The sequence below is a fragment of the Microtus oregoni genome, unplaced genomic scaffold (genome assembly GCF_018167655.1).
Source record: "Microtus oregoni isolate MIOR12 unplaced genomic scaffold, Mior012 000064F_ref0000363, whole genome shotgun sequence".
NCBI classification, from domain to species: domain Eukaryota; kingdom Metazoa; phylum Chordata; class Mammalia; order Rodentia; family Cricetidae; genus Microtus; species Microtus oregoni.
Window position 1 is genome coordinate 9,595,053 of NW_024543874.1, and position 13,635 is coordinate 9,608,687.

At 44.3% G+C, this 13,635-nt stretch overlaps 1 protein-coding gene across 2 annotated transcripts in view; it reads left to right on the forward strand.

Annotated features, from left to right (window-relative positions):
• The first annotated feature begins 2,258 nt into the window (after positions 1-2,258).
• Dnajb6 (DnaJ heat shock protein family (Hsp40) member B6) overlaps positions 2,259-13,635 on the forward strand; it is a 57,033-nt gene continuing 45,656 nt past the window's right edge. For both annotated transcript variants that reach the window (XM_041640612.1, XM_041640611.1), the window contains exon 1: positions 2,259-2,396. The gene's annotated coding sequence lies outside the window, so the exon portion shown is untranslated. The remainder of the gene's footprint in view (positions 2,397-13,635) is intronic.

The following is a 13,635-nucleotide window of genomic DNA, read 5'->3' on the forward strand; positions in this document are numbered from 1 at the left end:
CCAGCAATAGAAAGATAATTTATAGGTAAAAGCGAGGTTAAAAGACAGAGATAACTTTATTATTATGTCAGTTGAAACTGGCCAGTTGGGGAAATTGTTTTCTAGGAAGGGCAGTTTCTTAGTTAGGGCTACTATTGTTGTGATGAAATTTGGGGCGGGGGGGGGGGGGGAAGGGTTTATTAGGTTTACATTTCCACATCACTGTTTAACTGGAGGCAGGAGCTGATGCAGAGGTCAAGGAGGAGTGCTGTGTCCTGGTTTGCTCAGAGTCCTTTCTTATGGAACATTGAGCCAAGTGAGTAGGGTGGACCTATCTACAAAGGGCTGGGCCCTCTCACATCAATCACTAATTAAGAAAATGCCTGGGGCAGGGTGGTGGTGGCGCACGCTTTTAATCCCAGCACTCGGGAGGCAGAGGCAGGTGGATCTCTGTGAGTTCGAGACCAGCCTGGTCTACAAGAGCTAGTTCCAGGACAGGCTCCAAAACCACAGGGAAACCCTGTCTCGAAAAACCAAAAAAAAAAAAAAAAAAAAAAAAAAAAATGCCTGGGGCTGGAGATGACTCAGCAGTTAAGAACATTGGCTACTCTTCCAGTGGACCCACATTCAATTCCCAGCACACACACACACACACACACACACACAGCCACTTACAACTGTATGTAATTCCAGTTCCAGAGCAGACATACATGCTGGCAAAACACCAATTGATGTTCATAAAACAAAAATGAATTTTTTTTTTTTTATTTTTTGGTTTTTCGAGACAGGGTTTCTCTGTGGCTTTGGAGCCTGTCCTGGAACTAGCTCTGTAGACCAGGCTGGCCTCGAACTCACAGAGATCCGCCTGCCTCTGCCTCCCGAGTACTGGGATTAAAGGCGTGCGCCACCACTGCCTGGCATGAATTATTTTTAAAAAAGTGTCCTACAGGTTGCCTACAGCAGATCATTTTCTCAGTGTGGCTCTCTCTTTCTGATGACTCTAGCTCGTGACAAATTGATGTAATAGTAGCCAGCATGAACAGGTAACAGTTTAGTTATATTTGATTTTTGATCTCAGTGATTCCATTTTGAATTTTAGCCCAGTCTGTTTCCCTAGTGAAAAAGCAACCTGTTGTAATTTTTAATCTAACAAGCCTATTAAATAGATGGGCAGTAGGCACATTAACAAAAGAAAAGTAAAACAATATTGTGCTCATGAAGGCACTATATGAACATCAACATTCAGAACTCTTAGAGTGAAGGCAGACTGAGTGTGTTGTTGATCTTGGTACCTAAGGTCAGTTGTTTAGTTTTGGAGGTTGAGTCTTTAGGCTAATGAGCCTGGCTTGGGGAAGCCACATTGGAACTACTTGTTTCTCATTACTAAGTAGCAGAAATGTGCAAAATGCCTTCTGTCTAGCACAGGTAAACTGGGCGTGGTGAAGGTTATTAATACAAAACCAGAGAGCCCAGTTACTTTCCAGTCTTGAGATGGAAAGTTCAAGGTCAGAGGTGGAAATTCAGGGGCGTGGCACCCTGTCTTAAAATAAAAAGAGGGTGGGGAGAGGGCTCACGGAAACACTTGCTTAGCACGTGCCGGGCCTTGGGGTCAATGTCATTGGGGAAGAAAATTCATTCTCGAAAAACAAAATAAAACAAACAAACAAAAAAACCAAAAGAAAATTCTGTGTGGTGAGAAGGTGGTTGAAAACCAGACTCTGGATTCTAGTCAGCATTCCACGCTGGTAATGATGGGGCCTCTTATGCCCCTAAGCGCTTAAGGCTGGGGACAGGGGCACTAAGAAGGATTGAGACTGCTGGTCGGACTGACCGAACCTCGAGGGTGTTGCCTTTCTTCCAAACCTCGGGACTACAACTCTCCACGTATATAAGCCGTGTGAGTCACATTAAGCTATCTTTGATGGCTATCTCCGAACTTTCTGGGTCAGTTTCCACAAGCGGAGGCTGTGAGCGTCCTTCCTGTCCGCTTTAGGGCAACCGCAGGCCCCCGGGTCAGTAACTCAGGGTCGCCTACAAGTCGCCACCGGCTTTGGAGGCTTCCAGGCCCTGAGGCAGCGCAGGATGGCTCTTCCCGCTCTACTTTTCCGCCTTCGCTTGTAGAGAGACTCTCCTGAGTTTCACCGTCCAAGGCTGGCGGAATCTTTCAAAAGCTAAACTGGCGCTGTGGAATCCGACGTAAACCGGAGCGGGCAAATGCTGGCGCACATGCGTGGCTTCAGGTCCGGGCGGAAGTTGACGTCGCCGCCAACGCATGACGCACTTCCTGTTTGTTGTTGGAGAAAAGGAGAGAAAGGAAAGCGCGAGGAGACGCCGCCACCGCCGCCAGCGCAGCTGTGCCAGAGCCGCGAGGAGACCGGCCGCCCGACTCCCCCCCCTCGCCGGCCGCCGCGTCCTCGGTGAGGGACCTGCGGAGCGGGGTGGAGAGCAGGGTTGGCCGTGGCGGGAGAGGGGAGGTGCGGATAGGGTGACCTGCTCTGCGCCTGGGACACGGGCGCAGGAAAGCCGGGCCGACAGCGGGGCCGGGACTGCTCGCCGGGGCCGAGCGGGTTCCAGTCCAAGCTTTGGGCTAGAGTCTAGGCCTGAGGCCTAAGTTGTTCCTGGTCTGGGCCGCGGCTAGACTAGGTTCGTGGAAAGCTTCTGCCGTGCCGGATCAGGCCTACCCCGGGTCCTCTGGCTCCCTTGGTCTGCATTGGCGGTTGGGCCCGGCACGCGCGACCTCCGCCACAGAGCCACAGGAGTCGGTGAGGCTGGTGTCACCCTGTTCTGGCATCCTCACTGCATTCTGCAAGCAAGGGGTCAGGTGGCGTGCGAAGAGCAAGACGACTATGGGAGGCGCGATCGCCAGCCCGGGCTGCCTAGGGGACCGGGTGGGAGGGCCGAGGAGGTTTCCAAGCTCATCCTGGAACTGTTGGAAAGTTTGCTAGGTGACCTACCTGGCTCAGTTTACTTCCAAAACCCGTTTGCTGTTAGATTTGCTGTGGGTTTATGTAACTAAAGTTTACGTAACTGAAGTTTACATTAAGTCTTAATTCGCTTCTGTTGTGTAGACAAGGAAAGTCTACACTGCAAGCCATAAGATTGTCTTGAAGAAAAAAATTGGAGACGGCGATTTTTATTTTACAGAATAGGTTGTTTGTCAGAAGTTTAAACCGAAATTATGTGTGGACTGCAGAAAGTGAACGGAGGGGATGGGCCCACCTCCTCAGGCACGCCCAAGCAGTTGGGGAGTGTCCATCCAGTGCATCCACTTTGTTTTTATTAATATCTTTATTGGGATTAATTTTATTAATATCTTTATTGGACCCATAGATTTGTGGTCAGATTTTATGGTTAGTAACTCCACTGTATCCCCTCTTTCTAGGCTCTGTAATCTAGGGAATTGAACTCGGACTTTTTGCTTGCTAGGGAAGTCAGGACTTCTTTAAGGCAACTAACTGCTTTAGTAGAAAAGTTAGACTTAAGGAGCCAGAGGAGGGAACGGCCCCAAAGAAAATGCATCCTGGACTTTTGAACTTAGTCTGTTGGTTGTGAAGTAAACCTTACACCAGACTTAAAGGTACCTGAAAGGAATTGGGCACATGTATTCCGGGACTTGGGGTGTCACGACCACAGGGAGAATTTGCCTCCGGTGTGTGATCACTACGGCTGTGAGCCGTGCAGGCACTTGTATTGAACTGCGTGTGTAGCCTTGGAATTAGAGAAAATAAGAAATTTGGGAAGAAGTGTTCCTTTTGCGCAGGTATGGGTGGGTGATGTGCTAGAACAGTTTGTGGAGGAAGTTTTCTCTCCTGCCGCTGATTTGCACAGGCAGACCTCTGAAGGAGGAATTGGCCGTGTGTGTGTGTGTGTGTGTGTGTGTGTGTGTGTGTGTGTGTGTGTTTTGAGACAGGAATTCTGTATAACCTTGGCTGTCCTGCATCTTGCTCTGTATTGAACACAGATTTGCCTGCCCCTGCCTCTGTGCTGTAACTAAAGGGTGCCTCACCATACCTGGCCAGGTTCTCTTTTTTTAAAGGTTTATTTATTATACAGTGTTCTGGCATGGAGGGCACCAGATCTCATTACAGATGGTTGTGAGCCATCATGTGGTTGCTGGGAATTGAACTCAGGACCTCTGGAAGACCAGCCTGTGCTCTTAAAACCTCTGAGCCATCTCTCCAGCCCCCAGGTTGGCTTTTAAAATACTTTGATTTGTGTGTGTATTTGAAATGTGCATGCTATGGTACAATAGTGGAACTCCTCCATACAATTCTCTCACATGCTGTCTCCTGTTAGTACCAACCTTCTGTGTGTGTGTATATATATCTACAGTACCAGATCTGAACTTGAGCGCTTTTTTTTTTTTTTTTTAAATACTTCAGGGCCTCACTGTGTAGCCTTGGAACTCAGTGATCAGTTTGACTCTGCCTCCACCTCCCAAGTGCTGGGATTAAGGTGTGCGCTACCATCCCCTACTTTTTTTTTTTCTCTTTTTGCGACAGGCTTCACTTTTTAGCAGCTGGGTTATTCTCCCATGCCAGCCCAGAGTACAACTGTAGGAGTCAGTTTTCTCCTTTCATGCGTTACTGGGGTGGAAGGAAGTTAAGTTGCCAGACTTGTGGAACCTAACTATTTGGCCAGCTAACCCAGCTTCATAGCCTGAGAAATTGGCCGGCCGGCCGGCCTGCCTGCCTGCCTGCCTGCCTTCCTTCCTTCCTTCCTTCCTTCCTTCCGAGACAGGGTTTCTCTGTTTAATGGTCCTGGCTGTCCTGCAACTAGCTCTGTAGACTAAGGCTAGCCTCGAATTCACAGAGATTTCCCTTTCTCTGCCACTTGGAGAAGTTGGCTTTTTAAGTTGGTTTTGTGCAGTGGAAGATGGGATCAGATCATTTTATTTTTGTTTTGTTTTGTTTTTCAAGACAGTGTTTCTCTGTGTAACAGCTCTAACTGTCCTGGAACTTGCTCTGTAGACCAGGCTGACCTCGAACTCAACAGATCGCCTGCCTCTGCCTCCCCAGTGCTGGGATTAAAGGCGTGCTTCACCACCACTGGCCAGATCACTGAGTTTTAGAGTGGAACATTTTGGTGGTAACACCTTTCATTCCAGCAGTGGGAGGCAGAGACAGGCACATCTCTAAGTTCAAGGCCTGGTTTACAGATGGAGTTCAGGACAGCCACACACAAAGAAACCATCTTGGAAAAAAGAAAGAAATTATTGCTTGAGGCAGAGACAGGCCAGTTTCCTGTGTTTCAAGTCAGCCAGATCTACACGTAGTGAGACCTTACCTCAAAATCAAAACAAAACAACCAAGAAACAAACAAACCAAAAAAAAAAAAAAACATGCAAAACTGCCTTTACTCACAGCACTCCCGGAGGCAGAGGAGTTCAAAGCTATCCTAGTCTATAGAGTACATTGTAGACCAGCCAGAGCTACACAGAGAAACCCTATCTTGAAGAACCAAAACAAACTATATATCTTTGTTGTTATTGATGCCAGCCTTAGATGTATGAAGTATTTGTGTTAAGGACAAATAGTATACTGGAGTGGTGAGTATTCTTGCTTACTGTTAAGACTGAATTAGGAGTTCCTCTGAATAGTGACTCCACTTTTTTTGTTTTATTTTGGTTTTTTTTTGGTTTTTCGAGACAGGGTTTCTTTGGTTTTGGAGCCTGTCCTGGAACTAGCTCTTGTAGACCAGGCTGGTCTCGAACTCACAGAGATCCGCCTGCCTCTGCCTCCCGAGTGCTGGGATTAAAGGCGTGCGTCACCACCGCCCAGCTACTGACTCCACTTTTTAAGCAGGCCTGTTAGTATTAAGTGATAGTACCATTTTCCTGTTTAAACCAGCAGCATTGGGCCCATAACAACACTTTTTTCATCTAGCAAATGCAAAACCCAGATTAGCACATCCCAAGAGTTTTGAAGAAGATACTGTCCACTAGATACCTGGTATGACAGTGTGTCTTTTACATTGTTTAATGCTTAAGGATGCTCAAACACTCTCAGATCACTTCTGATACTTTCCCAAAGAGCAAGTGAATATAACAATCAACTTTTCTACTTGATTTGATTTTCCTCCTTTGTTTTAGATAGAGGGTCTCAGGTACTTTAGGCTGGTCTGGAACACATTCTGTAGTGAAGGATAACCTTGGATTCCTCTGCCTCCATCTTTCTCAAAGCTGCTGGCGTACATAGTCTGTATCACTATGTCCAGCTTTGCAGCTTAACAAGTGGTCCTGTGTTAAGGCTGGTTAAATTCACGCAGGACACCATCTGGTGGTGAAAGGCCTGCAATTGCAGATGTTGAGTGTGTAGGAGTGATGAGAGTGGCGATTAAATGTTCTGCTTTTTTTCTCACAGAAAGAATTTAAGAGAGTTTATTTAACCTTGGGAATAAAAACAAGGTCAGTGTGGGTCTGTAATTCTAGTATTTAAGAGGGTACAGCTGGAGAATATTAGGCAGAGACCATTTAGGCCTCTAGAGTGAGACCCCACCCCCTGCTTCATTAAGAGAATAAGCAAAAACCCGAGGTTAATGAGACGGACAGTGAGCTGATGAAAAGAACAAGACAAATAATAATATTGGGCTAGTGAAATGATTTGGCAGGTAAAGCGACCACAGCCTGAGGACTAGAGTTTGATTCCTGGGACCAACATGGGGTAGAAAGAGAGAATTGATTTCTTAAAGTTGTCTTCTGGATGCCATGTGTGTCCCTCCCTCAATAATATCTGCTAGGAGGGAGAAATGGGCCATTTTCTCCTGTGACCGCAGTATTGCAAGCAGGTACTTTGCTTTCTGAGTGCTCCCCAAGCATACTTAAAACTGTTAAAATCCCTTAAACTTCAACTCTGCTTAAAAAGGAAAACTGAAAGCCTGGAAACTGATTTAGTAGATAAGTCAGCTGGTAGGAATTCATTCTTTCTTTCCTTTCCTTTTCCCTCCCTCCCTTTCTTTTTTTTAAAGGATCTTTTGAAACAGGGTTTCTTAGTGTAACCTTAGCTGCCCTGGAACTCACTCTGCAGACCAGGTTGGCCTCAGACTCACAGAGGTCTGCCTGCCTCTGCCTCCTGAGTGCTGGGAATAAAAAGACACCACCACTGCCTGGCTTGAAATTTTTTTTGTTGTTGTTGTTTTGAGACAGGGTCTCTGTAGGCCTGGCTGAACAGGGCTAGCCTCAAGTTCACAGATGTCCTCCAGTCTCTGACTCCCAAGTGATATCATATTTAATATGATCATCATATTAAAGGAGTGTACCATCATGTCTGGCTTAGGAATTTTGTTTTTTTTTTTTTTTTGGTTTTTCGAGACAGGGTTTCTCTGTGGTTTTGGAGCCTGTCCTGGAACTAGCTCTTGTAGACCAGGCTGGTCTCGAACTCACAAAGATCCACCTGCCTCTGCCTCCCAAGTGCTGGGATTAAAGGCGTGCGCCACCAACGCCCGGCAGGAATTTTGTTTTTATTAATAAAGATAATAATGCTGTGAATATAAGGTGTTTTGTCAGACTTTTGGATAGTTAAGGAAGATCACACTTGACTACTTCCTTATTACTCTGCTACCTGAGAATGCAAAATGCTAAAAATATTTTATCTCCTAGGATCATGGTGTTCATCTAGGAGGTTTCAGTTATATCTATTTCTAAAGCTATTTGACTATAGCCTGGCTTTCTCTTAAAGTGACTTTCTAAATCCAAGTCATAAGGACCCTATCGGGATTCTGAATAAACAAAGGCCATTGCTTCTGGCTTCAACACTGCTGGACTGTGTTGTATAAGATGCTTGAGTATTTTAGGAATGTTGAGCCTGCAGAAGGGTGGTTTCCTTACACAGCATGTGACATTTGTCCCCTGTGAAATTTTTATTTTTTGGGGGGAAGGGGAATGACATAGGAGACTAAAATAAGGACCTGATAAAAGCTGCATATGGTGTGTGTTTGTGATTGTGCAGGCCAGAGGTAGCCATTGGGTGTCCACATTGCTTTCAGTATTTTTTTTTTCTTGGATAAAGGTCTTCCACTGAACCAACAGTTGGCTATGTGTGTCTGCCTCCAGGACTGCCACTGTAACTGAGAGTTACTGTTTTTGTTAATGTTTCCATGGCTTGGAAATCCACCCCTGCCTCAACCTCCTAGGTACTAGCTTTTTATAGGCCGGCCTTACCTGGCTTGCTTCATATTTACCTCTTAGGTCTATTCTGTCAAGCAAATAGTACTGTATTAAGTTTGTGTGATGCCTTAACATAAATTGAACTCCCTTTGTGACTTTAAATTATTTTTGTTCTGAAACAGGTTCTTACTGTGTGTAGTGCTGGCTGACCTGTAGTTGAAATGTATACTTGGCTAACTTTGGAACACATACTTGCCTTCCAGGTGCTTAGATTAAAGACGCCTTCCACCATGCCTAGTAAATTTTATTATTATTATTATTTTTTGTTTTTGGAGGCAGGGTCTCTATGAAGCCCTGGCTGTGCTGGAACTTGCTATGTAAAATACGCTAGCCTCGAACTCAAAAATATTCCTTTACTTTTGCTTCCAGAATGCTGGGTTTAAAGATGTTTACCACCACACCTGGCCTACTTTGTTCCTTTTTTTTAAAAGAAGATAGGGTGGCGGTGGCTTCCCCCTTTAGACCCAGCACTAGTGAGGCAGAGGCAGGTGGATCTCTCCCAGCCTGGTCTACAGAGGGTGTTCCAGGACAGCCAGTGCTACACAGCAAAACCCTGTCTGTAAAAACCAAAAACAAGGAAAAGTGGAAAAAATGAGAAAAGATGGCTGAGAGTCTGTAGTGGATATGTTCTTGAATTGCCTTATTTTTCAGTGTTCATCTTCCTTTGTGGGGAACAAGACAGCTATTTTTGTTGGAGACCTGGATAAGACTTCTTTTCTTTTTTTGAGGCAGGGTTTCTTTGTATAATATAGCCCCTGGCTGTCCTGGAACTCACTTTTTTTTGAGATAGGGTTTCTCTGTGACTTGAGCCCCTCTTGGAACTCACCTCAGACCATGCTGGCCTTGCTGGGATTAAAGGCATGCCCCACCAACGGCCCAACCCACTAATATTTTTTGTTTTTTTAGGGCTGGAGCAGTGGCACAGTTAGCTGGTGCTGTTGTTGCAGAGCATCTGAGTTCACTTCCTGGCACCCACACACAAGTACCTGTAACTTAAACTCCCAGACATTCAACTTCTGGCCTCCTTAGGCACCTGCACTCATACATAAGTTAAAAATAAAACAAAATCTTTATAATTTACTTTACCTGGAATCCTACCATCAGTGTTGTTTTTTTTTTTTTTTTTTTTTTTTTTGGTTTTCGAGACAGGGTTTCTCTGTGGTTTTGGAGCCTGTCCTGGAACTAGCTCTTGTAGTCCAGGCTGGTCTCGAACTCACAGAGATCCGCCTGCCTCTGCCTCCCAAGTGCTGGGATTAAAGGCGTGCGCCACCACCGCCCGGCTGTTTTTTTTTTTTATATTTATTGAGCTCTACATTTTTCTCTGCTCCCCTCCCCTGCCTCTTTCCTCCCCCCCTTTAATCCTCCCCCAAGGTCCCCATGCTCTCAATTTATTCAGGAAATCTTGTCTTTTTCTACTTTCTACTTCCCATGTAGATTAGATCTATGTAAGTCTCTCTTAGTGTCTGCATTGTTGTATAAGTTCTCTGGGATTGTGGTTTGTAGGCTGGCTTTCTTTGCTTTATATTTAAAAACCACCTATGAGTGAGTACATGTTATAATGTCTTTCTGTGTCTAGGTTACCTCACTCAAAATAATGTTTTCTAGCTTCATCCATTTCCCTGCAAAATTCAAGCTGTCGTTATTTTTCCTGCTTGTGTGGTACTCCATTGTGTAAATGTACCACATTTTCCTTATCCATTCTTCGATTGAAGGGCGTTTAGGTTGTTTCCAGGTTCTGGCTATGACAAACAAATCTCCTATGAACATAGTTGAGCACATGTCCTTTGGCACGATTGAGCATCCTTTGGATATATATCCAAAAGTGGTATTACTGGGTCTTGAGGAAGGTTGTTTCCTAATTTTCTGAGAAATGGCCACACTGACATCCAAAGGGGCTGTACCAGCTTGCATTCCCATCAGCAATGCAGAAGTGTTCCCTTTTCCCCACAACCTTTCCAGCATAAGTTGTCATCAGTGTTTTTGATCTTGGCCATTCTTACAGGTGTAAGATGTAATCTCAGAGTTGTTTTGATTTGCATTTCTCTGATGACTAAGGATGTTGAACATTTCCTTAAGTGTCTTTCAGCCATCTTAGATTCTTCTGTTGAGAATTCTCTGTTTAGGTCTGTACTCCCATTTTTTTTTATTGGATTATGTGATCTTTTGGTGTCCAATTTCTTGAGTTCTTTGTATATTTTGGAGATCAGACCTCTGTCTGATGTGGGGTTAGTGAAGATCTTTTCCCATTTTGTAGGCTGTCGTTTTGTCTTGTTGACTGTGTCCTTTGCTTTACAGAATCTTTTCAGTTTCAGGAGGTCCCATTTATTAATTGTTTTCTCTCAGTGTCTGTGCTGCTGGGGTTCTATTTAGGAAGTGGTTCCCTGTGCCAATGCGTTCAAGTATATTTCCCACTTCTTTTTTTTAAAAAACATTTATTTATTTATTTATTTATTATACAATATTCTGTCTGTGTGTATGTTTGCAGGCCAGAAGAGGGCATCAGACCTCATTACAGATGGTTGTGAGCCACCATGTGGTTGTCAGGAATTGAACCTTTGGAAGAGCAGGCAATGCTTTTAACCACTGAGCCATCTCTCCAGCCCCTATTTCCCACTTCTATAAGGTTCAGTGTGGCTGGCTTTAGATTGAGGTCTTTGATCCATTTAGACTTGAGTTTTGTGCATGGTGACAGATAATGGTCTACGTTCATTTTTCTACATGTTGATATCCAGTTATGCCAGCACCACTTATTAAATATGCTTTCTTTTTTCCATTTGATTTTTTTTTGCTTCTTTATCAAATATCAAGTGTTCGAAGATGTGTGGACTGATACCTAGGTCTTCTATTCGGTTTCATTGGTCCTCCTTTCCGTTTTTATGCCAGTACCAGGCTGTTTTCAGTACTGTGGCTGGCTCTGTAGTAGAGTTTGAAGTCAGGGATTGTGATGCCTCCAGAAGTTATTTTATTGTACAGGGTTTTTTGCTTTTCCAAATTAAGTTGAGTACTGTTCTTTCGAGGACTTTAAAGAATTTTTCTGGGATTTTGATGAGCATTGCTTTGAATCTGTAGATTGCTTTTGGTCATCAGAGTGTTCTTTAAAGATATAACTGGGTGTGGCGGTGCACATCATAGGAGTTCAAGTTCGAGGCCAGCCTGGTCTACAGAGTGAATCTCATAACAGCTAGGGCTACTCAGAAACTCACCACCCCAATTTTTTTTTTTAAATTTATGCTATGCATGTTAGTGTATGAATTTTGGACACATGTATATCACAGCATGCATGTGGTGTTCAGAGGAAAACTAATCACTGTGTGGGTGTAGTATCTGGGCATCAAAGGCAGGTAGGTTTTCACGTTTGTGCAGCAAATACTTTTAAATGTACATGGTTTGTGGTCTTGCTGGCCCCAAGAGAGTTTTAAGTCAACCAGAAGTGGTTTAGCACACCTGTATTTACAGGAGATACTGAAAAGTTGATTTCTTTCTCTTCAGTTAGAACTTTGTTAGTCTGAACACCTTAGATTTAGTGTCTGTTTTTCTCTCTCCCCATACCTCCCACACCCACACTTAGTGGGTTTTTTTTCCCCCTTTGGGGGATTCTTTTTTTCTTTTTTCTTTTGAGAGATCTGGTAGTCCAGGTTGTTCTTGAACTCCTGATCCTGGTATGGCTGTGACTGTTATAGATGTTTTTTAACTTTTAAAAATAATTGTGTTTCAATATTTGCCTACATGTATATATGTGCACCACGTACTTGACTGGTGTCCAAGAGAATCAGAAGAGGTATTGAATCTGTTGGAACTGGAATGGGAGACAGTTGTGGGTACTGGGACTTGAACCCAGGTTCTCTAGAAGTGCAGCAGTGCTCTTAACTACTGACCCATCTTCCCATCCCCCTTTTGAGACAGGTTCTCACTGTGTAGCCTTTGACTGACCTGGAACTATGTAGACCAGGCTTGGCTTCAGAATATATTGTCAGGTCTGTCTAGAAGAAGTGAGACGTTGGACAGGACAAGAAGGACCTGACCCTGGCATTGGATGTGGGAGATTATAATGAGCAGATTTAGAGAAAGGTTTTTTTTTTTTTTTTTTTTTTTTTCCGAGACAGGGTTTCTCTGTGGCTTTGGAGCCTGTCCTGGAACTAGCTCTGTAGACCAGGCTGGTCTCGAACTCACAGAGATCTGCCTGCCTCTGCCTCCCGAGTGCTGGGATTAAAGGTAGAGAAAGGTTTTATAATGCCACTGCTAGTTGAATTATAAGACAAGCTTCTGGCAGGAGTTTCTTCTTGGATAAACTAAAATAGCTTCAGACAAGTTGTGTCCTGGATTGAAAGGACTAAGTGTAAGTTTATAAGTTAATAAATGAAGAATTGTGGACCTGGTAGTTGAGGCCTGTAATACCACCTACTCAGGAACCTGAGGCAGATAAACTGCCAGGTCATACAAGAGTCCAGAGTCAGCCTGAACAGTTTTTTTAAAAAAAGATTCATTTATATATACAGTGTTCCGCCTACATATATGCCTGTATGCTAGAAGAGGGCACCAAATCTCATTGTAGATTATTGTGAGCCATGATGTAGTTGCTGGGAATTGAACTTGGGACCTCTGAAAGAGCAAACAGTGCTCTTAACCACTGAGCCATCATCTCTCCAGCCCCCAACCTGAACTTGTTACTGAGACCTTCTTTCAAAGGAGCATGGGTCAAACTGGTCTAAGTGGTAGAGTGCTGTCTGGCAAATGGGAGGTCCAAGTAGAATGCCTAGCACCACTAAATGCCCCTTCTCCAACACTATGAGATAGCTGAGGGTACTTGGACATCCCCCCCCCCCCCCGCCCGGCTAAGTTCCTTGTTTTTATTGGTACTCCAGTGGCAATTTTTTCTCAGTAATCTTGCATCTTCATTTCTGTTTGTTTGCACATGCTCTTTCTTTGGAGTTTTATCTTTGTATTCATTGCTGGCCTGGACTTTGCTTTTTTGATCTTCAGGTTTTTTTTTGCTTCATGCAGTCATCTTGGTAGAAGCACTGTCAACTGAAACCCCATCCCCCGTACTTAGTGGTGCCTGGCCCCTGCTAAGCATCCCTGTATTGAAAGAGTTAAAATGAGAAAACAGTCACAGCTTGGTTTTTTGTGATTTCAGCAGGAAAGGCCAGCGGTTAGTTGGAAAACAAAAGGGTAGGTAAGTACCATATTCATAATCAAAGCTGTAGGTCTTACCTCCCCTCCCCCTTTCCAGACTGGACACAAGCTTGACATATTGTGTGCAAAGCATGTATGCTTGTCCAGGCCTGTGCATTTTGGGCAGGTGTTTTACTATGGAGTCATTCCCTGTAGATGGTACATTGCATGAAAAGGTACTTAATTACAAGGGCAGAAGATCCAGTCTTTTCTGTTGTTATTGTGACATGCCAAAGTAAAGTTAGCCCAGGGTGAGCTTGAAGTCCTTCCTTTCCCCAGGTTTATCCTCTGGAGCGGGTGGAATTAAAGGGCAGCGAGCC